The sequence below is a fragment of the Symphodus melops genome (genome assembly GCF_947650265.1).
Source record: "Symphodus melops genome assembly, chromosome: 16".
Taxonomy (NCBI): domain Eukaryota; kingdom Metazoa; phylum Chordata; class Actinopteri; order Labriformes; family Labridae; genus Symphodus; species Symphodus melops.
Window position 1 is genome coordinate 18,423,754 of NC_136706.1, and position 24,868 is coordinate 18,448,621.

At 38.2% G+C, this 24,868-nt stretch overlaps 1 protein-coding gene across 1 annotated transcript in view; it reads left to right on the forward strand.

Moving 5' to 3' along the window:
- The window catches only part of adra1ab (adrenoceptor alpha 1Ab), a 276,886-nt gene that overhangs the window by 38,345 nt on the left and 213,673 nt on the right, over window positions 1-24,868 (forward strand). Inside the window, exon 2 of the mRNA XM_079363710.1 lies at window positions 7,038-7,159. The gene's annotated coding sequence lies outside the window, so the exon portion shown is untranslated. The remainder of the gene's footprint in view (window positions 1-7,037; window positions 7,160-24,868) is intronic.

The following is a 24,868-nucleotide window of genomic DNA, read 5'->3' on the forward strand; positions in this document are numbered from 1 at the left end:
GTGTCATTATCAGTGAAGTCCTTGTGGAAGTTTATTTTGCCTGATTTTGTCGCCCAATTTGATGAAAATTAAATTCAAATGATCTTTTTCCTGGATGTGCCGCCTGTTCCTGAGCGTAATCCTCCCTCAGTTCAATGCCCCATACTGGCATCTTCAGTTTGAAATGGGCATATTTGTTCATGTCCTTATTTGCACCAACCAAGATCTGACTTTGTTAAATTACACCTCAGTAGTCGAATATTTTAGTAATCGAGTATTCTATCGAATATCCCGATCGGTTAATCGAATAAATCATACTTTTGCTTAATTACGGTTTAACTCGTCTCGGGTCGTCCCAACATACTTCTTTGCAGCTACCATGGTAACGCCTGCTTGTTACAACCAACCACCTCTGCTCTACAGCTGCTGACACTCACCATATTACTGACAGGGTCCCAAATTCACTTTCTGATTCACTGGTCAAGGTGGCAGGTAGATGAAAAATACAGGCCAAACATGTTTTAATGGCTGAAATTAAATGTTATTATTATGTTCTGTTGAATCAATCACAGATTCAATCATATTATCAGATCAGGAAATTGAGAAACTTTAAATATATATTTGCTTGCCCCCCCACCCACACACACACACACACACACACACACACACACACCCCGCATTAACATTGCAGACTAAACACTAAAATCCATCAAAGAATAATAAATTATTTTTCCACAAAACAAGTTCTGTCTTTATTTAGATTTGACAACATTAGAGATTTAATATAATCAGCCTGTTCATTATTAGAAGTGTGCGTATCTCTGTCTGCTCCTGCTGTGCGTGCATTCAGCGCACTCACAGACTGAGACTACAAAGGCTGTGAGATGACGTTGCTATCGTAATGTTAGCTGCAAACAGTCTATGCTGCAAACAGGGAGAGAGTGAACGGAGAAAAGCCGACCGTTTGACCGGATCACGTGTTCCAGACTCGGTCGTATGGATCACAGATCAACTGTGTGCTGACTAAAACTTAAAAGGGGCGCGCCGCGCGTGTGTGTGTGTGTGTGTGTGTGTGTGTGTGTGTGTGTGTGTGTGTGTGTGTGTGTGTGTGTGTGTGTGTGTGTGTGTGTGTGTGTGTGTGTGTGTGTGTGTGTGTGTGTGTGTGTGTGTGTGTTAGCGCTAAAGTGTCTTTGTGTAAGAGTCAGAGTGCAGCAGAGAGAGGAGCAGGTAGCTGCAGCTACATTAAACGTGTTTTATACTCATAGCATAGTTTTGATGACGCAAAACATATAAATAAACCAGGCCTCGAGGCAGCGAAAATTCCTCGATGAATTTTTGTAATCGAATTATTCGAGGAATCGTTTCAGCTCTACACCTCAGGGCAATTTCTTTCAAACTTCATTTGATGCTAATTTAGTCTTAAAAAGTCGGCTGACTGACTAATGGAGTTTTCTTTGTTGAACTTCCATAATTGAACATGATGATCCACTGATGCATTTATTATTAAGAGTTAACACTGATGTTTCTGATCGTCGTTGTTCTGATGAAGACAGAAATGCTGACGGTACCATGAACTTAAAAGAATACTTCACCAATTTACATTAAGCTTTGTATCATTGGAAACCTGATTGTATTTTTGAATGGTCGTGCATCCCGCCCAAGTTTTACTCTATGACAGCAAAGTTCTGTATACTATTATTTTATATATTTACAAAAATTGTCATTTTGTGTCTGAGACTGATTTGGTTTGCAGGGGTGAAATTACATCGCTAATTACTCATTTTTTCAGCCACTGTAGTGACAGACCTAAAACAGATCAGTGGATGGGAACTGCCAGAATCTAAAAGCAACGTCGGCCATCTTCCTATGAGGCTATGCTAACGGGCTCTGTGGAGAAAGCTGAGAAGAACAGACAATAGCAATAAAAAAAGTACGTTTCAACTTCAAAGTGATATGGATTACAGGGATTTTGAAGGTCTTGTGCTTAAATCAGATGTTGGTGGCTATCTCTCGAGCCACAATCTTACACAGTTGAGGATAGGAGGTGGCTTTCACATTTCTATGACATAATGACATTCAATAGAGATTCATGTTTCAACTGCTTTCTTCTACTGCTTTATCCCAGAATGTGTGGCTGATGTTTTACAATGTTACTTGGAATTTGTACTCACGGCAGCTTGTCTTTTCAGCAGTGATGCTGTTTAGACTTCAGCAGCTCGCTGACCTTGCTACTCATTATTATTTGCAGCATTTATCTTGCCGCTAAACTCTAACAGGAAGGTTTACTTTATTCTTCACGTTGTCATGTTTATAATAGAAAGCTTTTAGATCACGGTTCCAAGAATACATTCACTTTTTGTATATGAAATTTACGTATCAGATGCCGGACTGACTGCGCTGATCCACATCACTGGTCAAGACATACTTGGGAACTCTGAAGACATTTAAACTTTGAAGACATACAGACTGAACTGTAAGAAGTGCCCTAAAATTGTCTCCATGACGACGGTCAGACGAGACTGAACAGCTCCTTCTGTATTATGAAAAGTATAGTTCTTGCACTTCATAATAAAGGATTTAATTTTAAAAACCTGAAAGCTCTTGTTTCCTGTTTCTACAGTATGTGAAGCCAGCAGAATACTATGTACTGCCAGATTTGCTACAGCTTTGTGTACAACTAACAACAACAATAACATTTTTAATCATATGAAATAAAAATAATAGTATCAGTACATTGGTATTGGATTGGAACTGAAAAAAGTGGATCGGTGCATCTCTACATTACAACGGAAATGTCAGGTTTTCTGAGTATCCAGTGAAGGTACAACTGTTCTCTTATAACTAATTAAAGAAACTTAGTTGTGGTAATTTAAATATGAACTCATTTTTATACTTAACAAGAAAAAAACAATGTCATCAACAGTACTCATATTGCTAGATAAGATTTTCCAAGGATCTAAGTGCTGCCTTGTTCAGCATTGATAAGAACAAGATAACACATTTTCTGCTTCTCAGGACACAAGTGTGTCCAGGATGAACACACACAACATTGACTTTTCTTTTTCTGATATTTGGAGATTAGTATCTTTCGTTCAGCACATTACACAATGTGAATAACAGCCCATAGCTGTTCTACAAAATTTGAAATTTAAATTAGTCGTTTACATCAGAGAGATTCTTTGGGCTTTCGCTGCCTCTAACTCTGATTATTTATGCTTTGTGGTTCATCTTGTTAAGTCTCTGACAATTTGCCATCATTCCTGTACAATCCTTTAAAAACATTATTGTCATCTCAGTTGTTTGTCATTGTTCCAAAAGCGCTTATGAAGCACTTCCTTATTTTAAGTCCTCTGGTTTTTCTACATTACAAACTTATGAATACATGGTCACACTTGATATTGTAAATAAAATGTCTTCATCGATGTCTTAGGCTTTATGTTGATATAATAGGTATTCGAGGTTAAATGTTCCATTTGTAAGATGTTCTGAAAAAACACTTTCAACTGCTCGACGCAATTAAGGAAAGGTTTGATGTAAGAGCAGTAAAAGGAGCTGCTCTGCTCATGAACCAAAGTGACTTAAGCATCAGACCAGAGAAAGTGTGTGAACCCAGCTGTGACTATGTCATTAATAACTTTCCTACTGCACTTCTAAACTTTTCAATTCTGCCATCTGAAAATGTTCTTTAATCACACTGAATAACACATTTTAAAGAGCAGTTTATTTTAACAAATTGGCAGTACAATATCAAATTCCACACTTAATCCTAATGATGACTTATTTGCTTGTCTGTTTTCATACTAGTCTCAAATTTAGCATGTATACAAACACCAACTTCTGAACCTTATCCAAGTTTTCTCTGGTTTAAACCATCTTGTCTCTCTCACATCTAAATTATAGTAGTGTGCTATTACACTCAGGAAACAAGAAATACAATACAGTGGACATGGTTGTGTCGAATAAACTGACGTATTTCCAAAAGAGAGGCAAATAAAGTTATTCAAGCCTACTATGCATTCACAAGAAACGCTTTGTGTTTTTGTCATCTTCTCTGCAGTCGAATAGCTCTTGCAGACGGCTTCAGATTTTTTTTTTTCCTCACAATGACGTTCCTGAATGACTTATTCTTTCCCCCTCTCTCAAAGAGGATTTGACACGACACTGGGAGTTTTGTAATTTCATATGTCAAAGTTTAATCAGACTGAAAGGAGAAGAGAGGCATTTGGCCTCTGGAAGAAGATCAATCTCATGCTGTACCTTTTTCTAGAAATCATCATGCAGCAAATTAGGGATCGACTGCAGCTACAACTGTTGAAGGACCTTCCACATGGTCCACAGAGTTTACACTCTGCCTGATTTTACCTATCTGACCATAGCTGTTGTTTTTATTCCAGTGGTTTAAATATCATCTTATATAAATGTCTTTTGAGTCCCAATTTGAGTAGGATTTAGTACATTTAATCATCTGAAAAGTGACAGCAAGGCCTGGGTTACCTGATTAAGGATTATATCACATAAAATTGTTCATATCTGTCGATATTGATAATTATCACGATAAATTACAAATCCTTATTTATTTCACATTGAAAGGCTGATTTTTGCTCCTGAGTGACAGTTGAAGAAACCACATGGTTAATTGTGGTTTAATTAGTAATTATTATTATTATAACATGACAAACTATTTAAACAGAGGAACATTTCACAATGATAAGCATATTGCACGCTACTTGGAAAACTACCAATATGACAGTTAGCTGCTGGGCACTGGGCAGTAATGCTTACACATATAAAGTTACAGACTTCACTGACTTTGAAATATTTCCCAGTGTTGGAAATATTTGAGATCATAACCCATAACAAGGGTTAAGTCCATTTGTAATTAATCTACATATTGTAATGTACACATTGTCATCAGAATTCTACACACTATACCTTAAAATCTATCAAACTTGTTTTGGACATTTGTTATATTTATTTTGAGAAAGATTGTCTTGCAATAATAGTCATTATTGTTTTATCCCCCAGACCTAAAGCCACGTCAACTCTTGAAAAAAAACATTTAAAGCCTTAATTATAGTAAAAACAGTTGCATTCAAATGCATTGTAGAGAACACACACACACACACACACACACACACACACACACACACACACACACACACACACACACACACACAAATATGTGTTACTACTGTACACAATCTGAAGTTCACTGTAGCTTTGAGCTAGTTTGTTTTAGCCAATGATTTATGGGATCATAAACTATAAATCAGCAATGTTGGTCACATGTTTAGGATTCTCAGGTAGCCTGACTGCTGTTATCAATCATGGATGCAATTTACTGGTACATATTAATGTGCTGAAGTTTCATCACTGGATTCCCCAAAGTGATTGATGCTGCAGATTGTCCTCTTACCCCCCCTCTCTTCAGCTCTGCAGGATATCAGATGAATAGAGGATATTCTCCAAGGCAAAGTGTGAAACAGACTTGTATGAATGGCGAGTTGTCCCAATGGTGCAGTGCTTTAGAGAGAACACCAACTTTATTATTTACGATCCATTTTACGTTTAAACAGAATGTTGCCATATATTGCAGACATCAAAAACAAACCTGTAGTTTATTGACTTTTAGAAGATTTTTTTACACAATTATTTAATCACAAGCCATTTATTTATCTTTGTCACAACTTTTAAAATTTAAGTTGTTAAGCCATGACAAAGATCAATCTAGTTTTACTATATCTCTTCTTTCCTCAGAATTCTGACTATAAACTCAGGTTTCAGTTATTAAAGTCAGAATTGTGACTTTTTTCTCAGAATTCCACAGAAATACTGTGTGTTTCACATCAAAATTTAAAGTCAGATCTTTTTTTTTTCTTTTCGTCTGAATTCATAATTTGTTCCCCCAGGGAATTCTGATTTTATTCTTCATTCTGTCTTTATTCTTAGAAATTTGAGTTAAAAGTCATAATTAAAGCAAAAAAAATCAGTCTTACTAATGAAACAACCCAATCTGTCAGCTGCAGGCTAAACTCTAAGTATGATCATAAAAAAAGAAGAGTTTGAGACCATGAGCATGTGTGTTTGTGTTTGTTTCCTCCATGAAAGTGGTCATGCGGGTTTGACATAGTTTGGTTTTGAAAGAGACAGCGAATGAAGACACAGATGTCCAACTTGCCTTGTCGTAGAGAGATGACTGGGATTTTTACCTGACATAAAATCCCTTTAAAAGTCCAACCTGGAGCTCGATGAAGAAGCTGCACAAACACAATGCACACTGATGGAGGCATTTTTTCCTTTTGTGCTTTACGCTTTATGTTCTTTGGAAGATGGTATACAGACAGCACATAGATCTGTCTGCAGCTCATAATTTATACGTAAAAATTAAGCAGTCATAGTTGAGCTCAGTGCTTAAGCGTTTATTCTTGCAGCAGGAAAAATCAGTTCTGGCATTTGTTTTTTTTATACAGCCTTTCTCTGAAAATTGCTTTCACGCTACATGTCACTGTTCAAGTGGAAGGAAAGAGCCTGTGATCGCCACCCTGGCAGATATTCCTTATGTCTTTGTAATTTTCTCTCGTCGTAAACAACAAATCCCAAGTTTGTATGTGTTCCAAATGTTAAATAACGGTTTTAAAGGCATTGGCTTCATGTGTCAGTTTGCTCTCCTCTGTGGCCTTGCTGTGTTTGTTGCTGTGCTAACAGGATTCTCTTTCTTCCTGTTCTCGCGTTGCTCATAAGGATTTGCCAGCTTAGATCACAGAAAATATGACAATCTTTTTTTCTCTTTGGCACCATATCGATCATGGGAACACAAACGCTTTTACAGTGTTTTAAGTCTAATATATTTCTTTTCTTTTTTACAACACCAACAAAGCCTTCTCAATTTATTTTAAACAATCATTTAAAAGTGGAAATTGAATGTTTTCATGACAATATGTTCCACTTGTTGAGTGCTCCAACTTACATTTTGCAAGCATTGTCTCCAAACATTGTGTATCTGTGTGTTTTTTTGTATTTTTTTGATGTGTTCACACTTTCCTTTACTTCTCCCTCAGGATCTCCTTTGGTTGCTGGATCAGCGTTAACTCTCCACCTGTGCCTCCTTTGTCCCTCATGCACTTCACATCCTCCTGCAGTTGTGTCTCGTCTCCAGGTGACAAACAGGAAGCAGCTTGATGTGAGTAAAGGCAGATAGTGGTCCAAGTTGTGCAATACATATCATAATTTTTTAGACCTTACACACATTATTTCTAATGATTACTAATCATTTCTAATTTCATTATTCCCCTGTTTCATGTTTGACCTGAACTTTTTGAAATGCTGGTGTTACAATAGGCAGGTATCTGTATGGTTACGTAGCTTACATTACTCTAAAAATAAATGTTTAGAGTGCTAGAGACTCTTATCTCAGTGAGGTCGTTTGACCTTGATACGATACGTATGGCAATACTTTACAAAACTCTATCAGGAGCAGCTTTCATCTGAAATAATAAATAAACCTAAATGATATATTATACAAGTTTTATTTTTAAGTACGTATGTTTCCACCATTGTTTGTATCCATGCGTAATAAGGAAAGTTAGTGTTCAATATGTTACATGAAATTAAACATGGCACTCGGACCTATCTTCTCATCTGGCCTTTGACTTGTTTTGATACCAAAGCAAGCAAAAAATAAATTTACCCTAAACCCAAAATTAGACACACATTTTAACTATAATCTGTAACTGGAGGACCACACATTTTTGTTTACTGACCAAGTAAAAAAAAAAAAAAAAGGATTTCAATCAGTATTGCTGTGTTTTTGAGTTTAAGAAGCGCTGCTTACAAAATCTAGCTTCATCCTTCACATTTCACTGGTATTTTAGGGATATTAATTACTGAGTAACAACTGAAAAACAATCGCACAAAAAATAACTTTAGTTCTTTATTTAAACCCTTTTTTATTTATTTATTTTTTTCATACACTTAAAGCAAACACAAAATAGAAATTCAATCAAAAAACGGACAGTATGATTAGTTTAAAAAAAAAAAAAAAAAAAAGGATATCTTTTGAAAGAAATATGCTGGAGAAGCCAATCAAACCCAAAGGGGCTTGTCGAGTGGCTCTCCTAATGTGTAACACAGAAACAAGTTATTAAAATTATGGAATATTGTTAAATTGGCCAAGCAGGAAATACTCGGTTTGAAATGAGTTGAAGCTGGTGCTGGTTCTAATATAGTTGGGTAAATTATTCCAACAAGGAAGGCCTCTGTATCTGATTGAGAATTGCAAAAAAGTGTCCTGAAAAATGCAGGATGGAGTAAGCTGGCTGACCTCGCGTTGTAATGGTGAATTTGAGAATTTAATCACAATATATCTTGAAAACCGACGCAAAGTAAGTTGTTGATTGATTGACAAAAACACATATCTGACACTGCTTTAGGTGGAAGATCTGGAGAATTTGTAGGGATTGGAACAAAGGAGTAGTGCTACTGAACGTGCTGGAGAAAGTGAAGAAATTTCTGTGTTAAAATATCATAGTTGACTGTATCAAATGCTTTTGAGAAGTCAATGAAGACACCGAGTGTGATATCCTTATTGTCAAGTGATCTAGTAATGTTGTCAAAAAGTTGGGGTTGGGGTTATTCACATTGGCTTTAGGAGCTGGCATCTGGCTGAACAGCAATATCTATAGGTGTGAGGTACCTGTGATTACAGGGCATTTCTGATCCATTTAATGTAGCCTATTGATGTTGGGGACAAGAACATGTATATTGTATAAAAAATAATTGCGATACATTGCTATATTGATTTTTTTTCTTAATCATACAAAGTCTTAATGCTGGTTATGAAAAAAGCTCCCAAACTGACTTCTGGTCTCTTACTTTGACTTTGTCCCAATGGCTGCTATGACTGACAGCACTGAAGGTCACATCGGACCAAACAGGATTCTAAGGGTCCTCGTCGATTCACCATTCAACCATCTGTTAACATGTGACCACAGCTGTTGTTTTTCTGTCCATGAACATAGACATTGAATCACTTTGCATATTAAACATTTAATTTTGAACTGTATTTGCTTGAAGGAGCAACACTCACCAATCTACCATCTGCAACAGTTTGTGATCACAAAATGGGCAACAGATTGTGAACTGAAACACACATTCGTTTTTTGTTCTAGTTAATGTCTCTGTCAAATCCCAACCGGAAAAAAAATAAGGCTTAACACATGACCATAACCGATGATGAATGGTGTGCAAATGTATAAAGGTTTATCTGTGATACAAGAACCAGATTGTACTAGTTGCTTTGGCATAAGCAACATGATACAGGTAAGGAGAATTTCTGCTTGACAGAATGAATTTAGTCTGTTTTTCATTGCTCAAAATAAGTGTTCAATATCACTTTTCATCCAAGCTTTAAAGCACTTCAGCAGGTCACCGTCTTTCACTTGATTTCTTAATTTAACTTTTATTTCATCCAGTTTCATTGAGAGGAAAACTCTTGTACCATGGTGTCCCCATTGAAAAAGAGCAGTATTACAATCACCAAAGCTTAGGAAAATCCTAAGAATTCTAAATGTTGAAAAATAAAACCATCAACAACGAAATTGATCTATTATGCATGAGAAGTTGAGACAAAAGAACTTGAGTGAGCCAGCTGCAGAATAAAAGATGGATTCATAAAAGGGGAGGAGATTGTATTTGTCCCAGGTCAGAACTAACTGTGCTATCTAGCAAACTCACCAGTTATAAACAGTAAACCTGGAGCCTGTGCTATGAAGCATGATTTGAGGTTAGTGAAGTCACTTTAGGGTTAACCTTGGGTCCTACAAGGGTCGTTTACTTCTTACTTGGGTGTATGTCACCATGGTAACTTGTGCTGCACACCTAACCTGCTCCTGAGCAGGATAAGATAGCGATAAGAGATCAAACTGTGAAAATCTCTGCCCACTGACCAATCAAATATTTTGATCATGGAGCTGATCAAGAGGGGGAGGACACTTAACGTGTCCCCTTTTCACTAATATGCTTCATCCTTTCACAGAGCCTGAAAAGGCGCTGGAGCATTTAGTTGAGATATACACATACAATTACACATAGCTTCCTATGGCTTAGAATTGTAATTTCATATTGATGTTTAATGTCTCCATGCCGCTCTGTTTGTGATGGTCAGAGCTGCAGCTGAAATAGAACTTGTCAAACTGTTGTACTCACCACTATAAAGAGTCAGAGCAAGACATGAATTTCAGAGAAGAAACGTGAGTTTTTATAGTCTGCTCTAAGGTGAACTAATAATGGGACAAATATAATAAGACCCAGTTTGCATGCTAAACTCCCCCACTTTTCTTTATTATGCCTTTTTGTCAGTCCTACATTTGTTGCAGCATTGGTGTAACTTTAGTCTTTGGGAGCCTGTTTGTCTTAAACATACGTATTTATATTGTTAATATAGGTTGATCAGAGTTTGTAGATATGATGATCTGCTGACAGCAGACGCAGTAGTGATTGTGATGGGTTAAATGAAGCTCACTCTGCCCTTTTATGTGACACGCTCTCAGCAACTCTGAGTTTACTTATCAGGTTGATTACCAGCTTCGTAGGACTGTTAAGCGCAATCTCTTCTGTCAGGGTTAGTGAAGCCAGATAACCCAAAGAAACCCTGGGTAAGTGGAACTCACTTCGAAGTTCAGGCCCCTGGTCAGCAGCAGCGTTTACTGCTGTCAATATGAAAGTCAGATTGATTAGCACCAATTCATTAAATATGTATTCTGAACATAGTAGCTATTAGTAATGTTAGCATACAGCCCCTTACTAGTTTACAGTTATGCTTGACAATCACAGATGTGATATGAAAGGTGTTTATTAACGCTAGACATGAACATTCAATTATAGCAAATTTATTTGACCCTGCAGTCAAACTTGTTGGCTCTTTTTCCAGCTTACATCGTATCATAATTATTGTCAGACCTCCGGGTGTCTGTCCATTCTGTACTTTAAACAGTACATTGTTGGCAAGCAAAAGCTAGTGTGAAATGAACAATAACATGAATGTTAACATAGCTTAAGTGATTAGTTAATAAATTTATCAAATGACTGAAAATGCTTCAAAGACTCCAACTTTTTCAAGTGAAATCAACAGTGGAGCTTGATCTATACAGTTAATGTTATTGTTGCACCGTAAACTGAAAATAGAGCACATTTTAGCCAGTTTGACCGCAGGCTCAAATTATTATGTTCTAAATGACCGTTAATATCTAGAATAACATGACTTTCATTTCTGATCAGAGATTCTCAAATCTAAATGTTTTGAGACAGTTTTTATGTTTTTTTTTTACATTTCTTGGCAGCATTTTTGAACTTTATACACTGTCTCAAGTTCTATAAATAGATAGCTTTATCCCTGAAACTCAGATATATTGCTTTTCAAACAGAAAAAAAACTTTAGTTCATTACATTGGAAGTTATGAGTGTTAAAATTCAATAGATTTTTCAGGCATGCTTGGCTGATATGTGGTGACATGATTTCTCGTTAATTTTACTCAACGTCATAACCTTTTGATCCCCAAAACACTAACTTACTGAAGTTAAACCAGACTGCACAGAAAAAAAAAGATATCTAGTGATTGAGGCAGTTTTATTGTACTTTCAGTTAAAATAACTTTTACCATTTTTTCTCGATGGAATCTACATGAATCACGTCACACTGGCAAAAACTTCATTCAACCTCGACGCACACAGACGATCATGAGAGCATTACATACATGTCACTGTGATAAGTTCAGTTTTTTCCACACATGAAGGCATGATAATGATATGTCAGTGGTGTCCAACCTTTATTCTCGTGTCTAATAATAGCCTGTGTGCTTAGGCAGAAAAAAAGAAAATATGAAGGCAGTGACAAAGATCTTTCTCTGATATCAAGCTGTTCTCATATCCCCTAATTAGATGGAAGCTCAACCTGCCATTCTTTATACAAAACCGTAACATAAAGGTACAGACACCTACCAGTCTCATGCCTATGCCTCCTTCTTGTGAAGCAAAGAGTTACGTAGATGTCAAACATTGAAATGTATTGAAGCTTTGCAGAATGCAAAACATAAACAAATAAATAATATATATGGGAGTAAGGCTGTAATATGGTACCGAGTGGTTCACTTTTATTACAGTCAAAAACAATGCTTGATTTACTAGGTTGTACATAAAGAGGACTACATTTTATGTTTGGGTTGTGTGTGCGATGCGGGTTATCAAGAAAAATTGCGTTGATAGCAGGTGCAAAGATTGTGGAAGTGGTAGTATTTAAACTAGGCTTTTGCTTTTTTTACGGATTTTAGAGCTGCAGCTATCGAATATTTTAGTAATCGAGTATTCTATCGAATATCCCGTCGATTAATCGAGTAATCGAATAAATCATACTTTTGCTTAATTAAGGTTTAACTCGTCTTGGGTCGTCCCTACAAACCTACTTCTTTGCAGTTACCATGGAAACGCCTGCTTGTTACAGCCAACCACCTCTGCTCTACAGCTGCTGACACTCACCATATTACTGACAGGGTCCCAAATTCACTTTCTGATTCACTGGTCAAGGCGGCAGGTAGATGAAAAATACAGGCCAAACACGTTTTAATGGCTGAAATAGCAAATAGTGTTTTGTGTAGCCTACACATCTGTTACAGTACATTTAATTGAGAAAGCATTATGTTCTGTTGAATCAATCACAGAATCAATCATTATGTCAGATAAGGAAATTGAGAAACTTTAAATATATATTTGCTAAATTATTATTCCACAAACAAGTTCTGTCTTGATTTAGCTTTGAAGACATTAGACATTTCATATAATCAGCCTGTTCATTATTAAAAGTGTATCTCTGTCTGCTCCTGCGCGTACATTCAGCGCGCTCACAGACTACAGAGACCAGAGACATGTCTATGACAGAGACTGAGAGAGGATGTTGCTATCGTTATGTTAGCTGCAAACACGGAGAGAGTGAACGGAGAAAAGCCGACCGTTTGACCGGATCACGTGTTCCCGACTGGGTCGTATGGATCACGGATCAACTGTGTGCTGACTAAAAGTTAAAAGGGGCGCGCCGCGCTCGCGTGTACGTGTGTGTGCGCGTGTGCGTGTTAGCGCTGAAGTGTCTGTGTCAGACTGAGAGTGCAGCAGACAGAGGAGCAGGTAGCTGCAGCTACATTAAACGTGTTTTATACTCGTACCAAAGTTTTGATGACGCAAAAAAAGAAAAAACTTAACGAAGCCTCGAGGCAGCGAAAATTCCTCGATGAATTTTATGAATGCGTTTTATTTTATCCCTCTGGTGGTTTGTTTCTCATCTGTTGATTGGGTAGATGACATTCGATGTGTTAGCTGACAGTCAGAAGGGACAAAATAAAAAAGAAGAAAAGTAGAACCAAGCATTAAGTGAGCTGGTACCTCCAAAAAAATACAACCTCTGCAATTTGGCAGCATTTTTGGTTCTAACCCAAAGACAGATGAGAGCCAACAGTCTTCACAAGGCTGTGTGCGAGATTTGCATTAAACATACGAAGCATTCTGGTTTGAAACTGCTCGTAGGGAGAGTGACCATTGCTAGTAGTCCCTTCATTCTTGATCAAAATCTCTATTTTCGATGATTTCTCTCAGTTTAGATCAAATGTCTCCTTTTCCCACACATTACCTTAACTTAGTTTCTTCGCTTCTATGTTTCTGAGATTTATCTTTCCCCTGACTTCTCCATATTTTCCTGTATTATGTTTTTTTTTTTTTTTTTTATCTCACAAGCCATGTTCTCTCGCAATGCCTGGTTCGAGTAAAAGATGTGTTCGCCTGAGTGTCATGTGACAATTTCGGATGAATACGACGGTCTGTGTCTGATCGAAGCACGTACCTGATAAGTCTGGGTCCAGATAGAAGCTCTAGAAGCAGCTGCTCAAGCAGTGCAATTTCTTTAGTGAATCAGGCCCTAAGCTTGCAGAATTACATTCACATCAAGTAGCTGCAGAAAAAAATATTAAAACAAACCAATAAGCAGATTATGTTTTGACAAGAGATGTAACTCCTCACTCACTGTATTATCGAAAGGAGGGGGGGGGGGGTGTTCAATGATTTCAAAAAGGGTTGTACATCTGAGACAGACATTACTTGTTTCTGAGTTACTGGCAGAGATTTAGGGTCAGACTGGGAGAAACTGAACAATTTAAACACTAACATGGTTATTTTCATTAGCTTTGGGGAGGGGGGTGGGCATTTATAGCTAAATGTATTTAATGGTTCTCTGTGAAACTCATTAATATAAATGCTCCATGTGTCTGGGTGGTTATCAATTACTACACTGGAAAAATATACACAGATTCATTTACATAGCTCATTAGTCAAGGTGTTATTTCCCCATTCACGTTATAAATGAATGCTGCATATAAACATTGATGGTCACATTACAAATGATGTATTTTTGATATAATGATGGCATGTAAAGCACGCTTGTGTGGGGACATAAAGATGACATAATCAGGTTCAAAGTACATGGTAAATAGACAGAAATTAGTAACCACATTTCTGATCTTCTTGCCACTATTTGAGGCTTGAACTACAAGTCAGAATTCTCCCACACACATACACTGAAGGCTGCTGGAGGCTGCCAAGCTGCCAATCAAGATGTAATCAAACACATTCACAAACACTCACACATCGATGGCTCCATCTAAGGGAGCAATCCGGGGCTGAGTATCTTTGCACTGAGATACTTTGACATGCTAGAAAAAGGGGCGCCTAGGCTCACGTTTTTAATCTTCTGATCATTATGGCAATTTGTCCCTCTTGGTCACATATTTAATACATATTCTGGCTGATCACAAAAGCTGCATCATGAAACTGAAAAATACACAAGTGCTGGTTCGTTTCTGTTAATAGAAGGGGTGGATTGCTTTTACATTCAGGAGAATAGAAGCTCCAAATAATAACACTGAAGTTTGAGTTACAGTACATGTTGAGTCACTGGTGAAATCATCCAACTGAAGAATATATCTGATAATATGTCTGATAATATAAAGTTAGTTTTGAGCAATGCTTTTATTGGAGGGTTACTATTTAGTGGATCCTTGTGTTAGTTCACAGAATGCCTCTTGCAGATTCAGGAAATTCTCTACATTTGCCTTTGGCCTGTTCCCCATTATGCCACATAATGACAGTTGGTAGTGCAGAACAGAACACTTAAATTCTTTTTAGAAAAATGATTTAAAGCACAGCACCATGTTTTAAAAGAAACTCTAAATTGTCAGTATTCCTTTTGTAGGTAAAATGTATTGAATGTACCTTTGCAATGAAATTAAAATATTTCTCAAACCAGCAGGTGCTTTATCTCTTTTCTTTTTTCTGCTTCATGACATTTTCTTCCATCACTTTCCTTCTTTTGATTCCTCCTTCGGATACAGTGACTGATGGCAAGTCCACTCGTCTCTCTCTGTCCTCACTGCACACTCACATGCACCGTCATCACCATCATCACTTTGTCTTTTCTTAGCATACTGCTTAATGGCTGTTGGTAAACAGTGTACTATATTCACTGCACCAATTTAACTCGGGCTGCAGCTCAAACTCCACAATGGCACTTTCTATGGGGGGAGGGCACGTAGGAGGGGATGATGGTGAACGTGTGGGTGTGTGTGTGCTTGCATGCATTAATGTGCCTGCATTTGTGAGGATTGAGGACATCTCCTTGAATCCAGTTCCATCCAGACAAATTAAAACAAAGTCACTGACACGGGAAAGGCTGGTGGAAGGCTCTGATGAGCAACGTGTTGTGCAGAATCTGTTTCTGATTTGGCAACATGGTATTCCACGCTGCTGCTGCTGTGCATCAGCCCAAAGATGCAGAATGAATCAACAGGAACCATGTTTTGTCTATGTTTGTTAAACATACTCTCAATGTTTTTTTTTGCCTGACTGAATTTCTGAGTGGTATGGAGGCTGTTTTAAATGTCTGGTTTGGAGTAGTACTGCTATAGTTGAAGGTGATTATGTATACTGTATATGGGCACTGAATAAAAACATTAATACCAATAATTTTCTTGGATGAAAAAGAGTGTACTCCACATACACTCAACAAAAATATAAACGCAACACTTTTGTTTTTGCTCCCATTTGTCATGAGATGGACTCAAAGATCTAAAATTCATTCCAGATACACAATATTACCATTTCTCTCAAACATTGTTCATAAATCTGTCTAAATGTGTGATAGTGAGCACTTTTGCTTTGCTGAGACAATCCATCCCACCTCACAGGTGTGCCACATCAAGATGCTCATCAGACACCATGATTAGTGCATAGGTGTACCTTAGACTGTCCACAATAAAAGGCCACCCTGAAATGTGCAGTTTTTGCTTTATTGAGGGTCTGGGGACTCAGAACCAGTCAGTATCTGGTGTGACCACCATTTGCCTCATGCAGTGCAACACATCTTCTTCGCATAGAGTTTATCAGATTGTCAATTGTGGCCTGTGGAATGTTGGTCCACTCCTCTTCAATGGCTGTGCGAAGTTGCTGGATATTAGTGGGAACTGGTACGCGCTGTCGTATACGCCGGTCAAGCACATCCCAAACATGCTCAATGGGTGACATGTCCGGTGAGTATGCTGGCCATGCAAGAACTGGGACATTTTCAGCTTCCAAGAATTGTGTACAGATCCTTGCAACATGGGGCCGTGCATTATCTTGCTGAAACATGAGGTGATGTTCATGGATGTATGGCACAACAATGGGCCTCAGGATCTCATCACGGTATCTCTGTGCATTCAAAATGCCATCAATAAAATGCACCTGTGTTCTTCGTCCATAACAGATGCCTGCCCATACCATAACCCCACCACCACCATGGGCCACTCGATCCACAACATTGACATCAGCAAAGCGCTCACCCACACGACGCCACACACGCTGTCTGCCATCTGCCCTGAACAATGTAAACCGAGATTCATCCGTGAAGAGAACACCTCTCCAACGTGCCAGACGCCATCGAATGTGAGCATTTGCCCACTCAAGTCTGTTACGGCGACGATCTGGAGTCAGGTTAAGACCCCGATGAGGACGACGAGCATGCAGTTGAGCTTCCCTGAGACGGTTTCTGACAGTTTGTGCAGAAATTCTTTGGTTATGCAAACCAATTGTTTCAGCAGCTGTCTGAGTAGCTGGTCTCAGACGATCTTGGAGGTGAACCTGCTGGATGTGGAGGTCCTGGGCTGGTGTGGTTACACGTGGTCTGCGGTTGTGAGGCCGGTTGGATGTACTGCCATATTCTCTGAAACGCCTTTGGAGACGGCTTATGGTGGAGAAATGAACATTCAATGCCCGAGCAACAGATCTGGTTGACATTCCTGCTGTCAGCATGCCAATTGCACGCTCCCTCAATGCTTGCGCCATCTGTGGCATTTTTCTGTGAGACAAAACTGCACATTTCAGAGTGGCCTTTTATTGTGGGCAGTATAAGGTACACCTGTGCACTAATCATGGTGTCTGATGAGCATCTTGATGTGGCACACCTGTGAGGTGGGATGGATTGTCTCAGCAAAGCAAAAGTGCTCACTATCACACATTTAGACAGATTTATGAACAATGTTTGAGAGAAATGGTAATATTGTGTATCTGGAATGAATTTTAGATCTTTGAGTCCATCTCATGACAAATGGGAGCAAAAACAAAAGTGTTGCGTTTATATTTTTGTTGAGTATATTTTCCTGTATGTGTAGATTACTGTCCTTGAACTACTTCTCCAGTATTAACCTTTCTGGTGAAACTGTTGCTTTGCATACTGTATGCTGCTGAGATGCTCCCAGCCATCCCTTTGCAGCAATGAATATACTAGTGAATACGGCTGTCTGTTCTCTGGAGAAAGCACCCACTGTTTCTCCCCGTCTCAGAGGAGGAGGTAAGGGGCTGCTGTGGGCTCCCTCATTCCTGTCACTGAATATAGAGCACCATAAAGCTATCTCAAAGGAGTTGATACTTTTCAAGAACCAATTAATGGAGGGTAAGCTGAGAAAAGTACATAGCTGAGAGACACGAGCAAGACGCAACTTGCAACACGTTCTTTGTACCTTGGTTTTTCATGTAATTAATCATGCGTTTAAATCATAGGATTGATGTAGCGCTGGAGGCTTGTAAATGTCAAATGTAAGTAGAAAAAAAAACACACATTTTAAAGGTGAGACTAGATAATTGGTACAACAAAAAGTTGAGTATAAATGTCTAAGTTGTTGGACTGCGAGAGAGCTGGGAAAATGGAAATGCTGTCTGAAGCCTGCAATACTTTGAGTGTGTGTAGCCCCGAGTGAAAGACATTGGTGAACAGAAGATGGAGTTTAAGATCAACAGGCAGATAGGTGCCGTCATGCAGAGGCACGACTATCTTCTTGAAGAAGGAGCTGAGGCTTAATCTTAATATACCAGTCCATCTGTGACATAACATGCAATTATAGTCACAAGCTTTAGGTCGTGATCAGCCAAATGGTTTTTTTTTTTTTTTAACGACTAGGCAAAATAATAGATTATCGATCAGCTGTATTACATACAAAGACAAGTTGACTTGTGCCTGGCTGTGGCTACTCAAAAGCCACTTTGCAATTTCAAAATGGACAGACCACTACATGGATTGATGTTGACTCTTGTCCTTGGTTTTTACGGAAGGCACTTTTCAAGACAATGCAGGAGAGGTTACCGTACATAATCTTCTTGAACCATGATATGATGATCCAACCGAATTGTTTCTGAAGATCTGTCAGGTATGATTGTGGTCTTTTTCACATGTTCAGCGATGATGAATAGAGTGCCCACAGGGGTTGCGTCCTTTAGTTGGGTCTAGTTGAGGTCAGTTCATGGTCTTACGACAAACGAACAGCACCACAGTCAGAAGAAAAGCAGACTCCTCCTTGTCAAGCAGATCTCCTGTACCAGGATTTGATCGACTGCTTTCAAATCTGCTGAACAAAACCTACCATGTAAACCGAAAAAACCAGTTAGTTATGAAAATGGATAACAGATTTGTATCAGAAATCTTCTACACAGCTTATTATTATTACATTTTAATTATTGTAGTATAGAAGCACAACTTTGTAAATTTTTCAAACTTTGCAAATTAGTTTTTCTAAAAAGACTCGGGCATGTCATTTTTGACTTTTTGGTTCACTGACTGAATTGTGCTCCATTTGGTCTCATTGTGTTAGTTGACTTGAAGTTCACACTTTTCTTTTTCTGATTTTAAGGACTTCTATTTAGTTGACCTTTCTGCCTTGAATAGAATTTGTAGCACTTTTTATTTTTATTTTACCCCACCGCTTCAAATCCGACTTCTGTAAATTTTTGATACAGTTGTTTCCTAGTGGTTTTATTTGTTTGTTTTTTTGTCAACCTAAGATATACCAAACTGCCCTGACGTTTACAGCTCTGAATTAATTGGGCTCTGGCTGCTAGCTGTTAAAGTATCCCTGTGATTGTAGAATAGTTTCTCACAATGCAGCAGCAGAAGCTACAGAAAAAAAAGACTGCGATGTCAGGAGTCTGGTTTGATAAATTACTTAACAGACTGGAAGATCACATCAAAAAGAACTGGACCAATTACTATAACCCAGTTCAACCAGAACAGCAACTGGCAGTGTGGCAGGACAACACACATGGCTGCACTGCACTCAGCTTCAGGGAATCACCTTTCAAAAAATAAGTTTTCATATACAGCAAAATTAATTTGATACACATTTATAGCTTTGTATTTTATTTAGAAAGCACAGAAATTGTAAGGCTCTTTTGAAGTAATGGACTCTTTTATGTAATAGAAAACTGTATTTACCCAAAACTGTCCCCATTTCTTTCAGTCTTACACCTAGACAGGCTATATATTTTATCCTCTGTATTCCCGTCATGTCCACCTGGTAGGAAACCCAATGATAAACCCAGAAGATGCTGGAGGGAAATAAATCCCATCTGTCCTAGGAATGCCTCTCCACAGGAAGAGCGGGAGAGTGTGACTTAAATGTGTAAACGGTTGCCATTGAGTAACTAAGAAAGGAATATTGATTTGGCTCTTGTGCTGTTAATATATTAATCAAAAGAACATCAATTGACCATTTAGCAAGTGTATACGAAACGTTCTAGTTTTTTTTAAAACGTGTGTTTTATTGTAATTATAATATCTCTTTATATGTCTATAAAGGCTTTTACAAACGTCACGTTAAAGCTTTAAAGCACCAAAACAATTTGGATGGCATTAAGCACTTTCAGGCTCTGTAGCCAATCATTACAATGCCTCACGAAGACGTCTGCGGACCCACCACCCGCTGTTGCGCCGGCCGCAATTGCACAGTATCGCTGTGCTGACTGCGCCGTCTGCAAGAAGCTTATATCAGGTTTTAGGATCTCAGAAATTCCCAGCTAAGGCAGTTTATAGGCAAATAGAATTAAATCTACCAAATGAGGAATTTGATCACTAGTAGCACAATGAAGCAATGTTTAGATTGCAGTTCCCTAATTATTTTTTATCTTTGCACAGATGTACATGACCATTCTTTTAAACTAAACCCAAGACCACTGGTTTCTGCTGAAAACTGATAGATATGATTTTAGGTATGTTACTGGTTAATTCTGTTCTGAATCATGACACTTGCTTGCCACATATTTAAATTCTACACATTGTGTTAGAAGCATGCATCGTGACTGCCCCCTGCAGGATGAAACCTGGTTGCTACAATTATATTTTTCTGTTAGCTGATCTGGGACTTAGGTCTGTGGCGCATCCTCATAGAAATGACCTGATTTAGCAGACAGTAGGGGGGAATCGGGCGGATTTAGAGGTTTATCATAGTTTAAGTCTGAGTGGCTTGCTGTCAAATATGATGCTTAGAAAACGCAAAAATCTGAGAAAAAAATGTTAAAGCTATCTCATTCATATCCTCCAGAGGGGCTTGTCTACCATTTGGAGACTTCCCCTGTCCTCTCCTGCCCCTCATTGTCCTAGGCTTCGACTGGCTAAGCACTCGCTGCTTGTTTTAACGGTTCAAACTGAAACGGCTCTGGACCACCATGGCCGTTGTCCATGGAGACACTGGAGGAGAGAAGAAGTCTACTGCAAACATTTCTATTGAACAGTAACATTGCTGCTTTTAAAGTCATCGTTTATAGCTTAATAACCTAGCTAAACTTGCAAATCAGTTTATGATTTATGATATTGTGGCTGATGGTAGCACCACGAAAATGCAAGTTCACTTTTGTTAAATGTTTTTTTTCAAGGTAAAGTTAATGCTTCTACTAGCCACAAAATAAGGGCATAAGATATATCTTGTACATGTGGACCTCAAAGTAAAATAAAAAACTCTTGTAAAATGTTTCATTAAGCTAAAATACTGGGAAGAAAGATCATGACGGATATTGCCTTCAGCAGCAATGTCTGTTTATATATCAATGTCGATAAAGACAAAATATCAGACCAGGCAGGAACACTGCCAACTTCTCCTTTTTATGTTTTTTTTTTTTTTTTTTTAAGTGTTCTTCAGTCTCAGTAAAAAAGCCTTTACAGCTAAGAAATCAGACAATGATTGTCCCAACAGAAGCTGTGTCAGTCACAATGGAGGAGAATGATAAGGAAATGATGACAAAACCAGACGTTATGTCTGGGGCTGCTTAAAGTGAGTGCACATAAAATTATTTCCAAGTATAAATATATGTCATGGTATTGTTTATACCTTTCTAACATGAATGTGCTGTACACCAGGGCTTTTAAAAAAGAAAAGAAAAAATAGAATTCAAAAGGGTACAGTTCCAGAAAATGTCCTTAAGCGAGGCTCAAGTGGTCCAGAGCATCGCAATGTTTAATCTCTCTTATCATGCTGTTGTTTTGTCCTGCCCATCTGGAAATTTACAAGGATAAGTGTGCTAGGTCAAAAAGACAAGGCCAGACAAGATGGCATGAGGCTCTAGCCTCCAAGCTAGACATTACACTCTGACGGACGTTCTTAACTATTTTGTGTCTTCAGATCAGACATTGGAAATATCTGCGTTTTATCGTGTGTTGATGTTGGACACTGCCGCATTTAATGATCGTTAGTTAAAGAATATGAAACATGCTGGTTTTAAATTGTCTGTGTGGAGAATGAACATCCAAGAGTTCATTAAGTTCTTCTTTGCATATATCGAGTATCTCATGTCTCTACTTTTTCCCAACTACTTAAGTTTCTGAGACTTTTCTCTCGGCTGACTCTTCCATGTTTTTCTTTATTCTCACACTAACCAAGCAAAAGATTTGATTGACTCTTATTTATTTTTTTACAAGTTACTAATAAGCCTCTACCCTCGACTTATATTTGCCCAGTACAATAATTTACTTTCATCCGTTGATTTCTATCTATGCTGCCAGAAGTGAGATCAGCTCTTTCTCCTCATTTAGCGTGTAGCTACTATCTGTCAATTAACGACGTCCTGCCCTTTTTAATAACTCTTCTTCCAGTTAATGATTTTGACCATGTGTCACAGAATTATCCCATTGTGGATTATGTTTGACTATGTTTTTTTTGTCATTCTAACCGAAGTGAGTAATTTCATGAGGAAAAAAAAAAACCGACAGCCTTTCTTGAATAAAAATACTGTATTATTCGACAGGGCTAAAATGGAACAGAAACACAGGAAGTCATGAAGTCTCCATGTTTTCAAATGAATGCATTGCTATGAAAATGTACCGGATGAACACTAAAATAGATTTAAAGACACAAAAGAGGAGGGCATCGATGCTACAGTCCTTACACGGAAGGCCCGGGTTCGCGTCCCGCCTGTGGCGTATCTCCCGCATGTCTCTCCCCACTCTCTCCCACCTTCCGACTCTATCCTCTGTCCCTCTACAATAAAGGCTGTAAAAATGCCCCCCAAAAAAAGACACAAAAGAGGTCAATAATGAAGCGTTTTTAAAGTGGTACAGGAAACCATCACATGACAATTGATTAGAATGTATAGAGACTTTTCTGTTACTAAAATGGTTTTGGGAGAGACCTCCAGATCCCAACAAAGACATTTTTTTAAATCCACTAAACTCATCAGCACAGTTTTTGTGTATCAACAAAACATTGTACAGGGAAAGTATTTACTTTTATGAAAGGAGACATTTAGAAATTAGTCTGTAAGATCAGTATGAAAATAAATCCCAACATTGATTAAAAAGGGGATGTGATGTGTTTTCCATATCATCACTATAACTGTTAAGATGCATGCAAAAAATTAGAGAATAGTCCCCCAGCCGACATGCAGCCTGTGTGAAACTCAGCGAACACAACGGTCAGGGAGAATTTTGAGGCAAAGGCTCATTCATATGTGAATGGATTCATGTTTGTCAGTGAAACCAGTTTTCATGTTTACTCATAAGGCATTTGGATAATTTATTCTCTTGCTAAATCCTGTAGAAGTGCCAGTACCCTGGCAGGGGTGGTGACAGGGGAGAGGCCGTATTTTTCTACCATGCACAAGGCCATTTATTGATCCTTCCATGGTTATGGACTTGAACAAAACCTTTGCAAAGGTGGTGTTGTGGCCTCTGGAAGGGACTGAAATTAGCTAAAAATGTCCAAAGCTGGGAGACGTTGGGGTATGAGGCGGCCACCGTCCGGCTCTTCTGTCAGGGTGTTCATCCGCCCATTACTCTGTGTCCCTCCTTCCACCGTAGAAAGCAATAAGGTTCTTCATCTCCTGCAGGAGTTCTCCTATAGGCCTCACTGGGCTGTGCAACCAAACCAAGTACAATGAAGAGCTTTTTGAGCAGCTGGTATAGCTCCACAATTTGTTTTAAATTTAATACTGATTTTCAAAATTAATGTTCAACTTTTGGATTTTGGAGAAAATCCATCATGGAGCCTTTATCATAATTCAAAATCAGTCATTTAAAAAAAAGTGATACTGAAGAGATGAGAAGAAAAACCCAGATTAAAGTACAGTAAGTTGTGTGATGGCAGTGCTACTTTTTTTCAGGCATTTAATTCTGCAACTAAAAAGTACAACTAAAACTAGATCACCAGAATAGTTTTTTTTATTGCCAGGTTCATATATATATATACACACATACAAATTAATAACTTGCACATATTGTCACGAGTAGCAGGCAGAATACAGGGAGGAGGACCCAAGTGCAGAATACACTTAATTTATTTTAACAAAAAGGCAAAAACCAAGACTTACTTAAATAACAAAAATCCACGAGGAAAAAACACAGGGAGCAGGGACAAGAACCACAGACCAAAACCAGAACCAACATAAGCCAAGACACCGACAAGGACAATACAATGAACCGACAAGAAACTGAGGCAAACACAGAGACTAAATAGACAAGGGGTTATCAGACGCAGGTGAAACTAACGAGACAGGTGAGGAACATCAGGGTAATCAGGAAGGCGGGAAACACAAGGAACAAAAGGACACAAGACCAGAACACTGAAGACAAGTACAAAGTACAACTTGACACCGACACCATCAAAACCAGATGTACAAAATAAAACAGGAAACACTAAAGACTAGACTTAAAACACAAGACAGGAAATAAACTAACAGGCAACATAGAAGAACACAATACAGGAAAACACACTAGGAACATAGATACACAGAACACAAGGGAAATAATGAAAACTAAAACAGGATTAAATGCAGAACAAAACCCAAACCATGACACATATAGTATAGACAACATTTACAAAAGGTGCAGTATTCAAAGTCCAGATCTGGGATGTAGTCTTCCTGACTCCCTGCTTGAATCCTAATCAAAATTTCAGTGAAAATATGACCATGTGTCACAGAAATTGATTACATTCTAGCTTAGCATTTTTTGTTGCGGCCTGTCTTATATGTAAAATCTTACATCAAATGTAAAGTTAATACAGTAATG